The sequence below is a fragment of the Penaeus monodon genome, chromosome 28, assembly GCF_015228065.2.
Source record: "Penaeus monodon isolate SGIC_2016 chromosome 28, NSTDA_Pmon_1, whole genome shotgun sequence".
Classification (NCBI taxonomy): Eukaryota; Metazoa; Arthropoda; class Malacostraca; order Decapoda; family Penaeidae; genus Penaeus; species Penaeus monodon.
In genome coordinates this window covers 19,334,073-19,334,425 of record NC_051413.1, presented here as the reverse complement: position 1 = coordinate 19,334,425, position 353 = coordinate 19,334,073, and positions in this window count along the sequence as shown.

Genomic DNA, 353 nt, shown 5'->3' with positions numbered 1-353 from the left:
CTAGCCAGACATGCAGGAGGATGAATGACGTTGATGGTAATGATTACGTATAATAATGCTCTTGGAATTTAGGGATTTTTTTCATTCGACGTAGAGAAGATTTTTTCTTTCTTTTTCTTTTTCTTTCCCTTAACATGTTCATTTATTAATGTAATGGTGTAGTTGGAATTAAATTCCTTGCAGAAATAAGGTTTAGGAAAAGGAGCAGAAGAGAATGATTTGTTTACTGAGTTTTCTTTTGCACGCATAAAACCACTTATGGATCTGAAAGTAGAGACGTGTTTCTGATAATGATAACATCTATGATTTCAATAATGTACATTAGGAAAATGAAAAAATGACACGACCAGAAA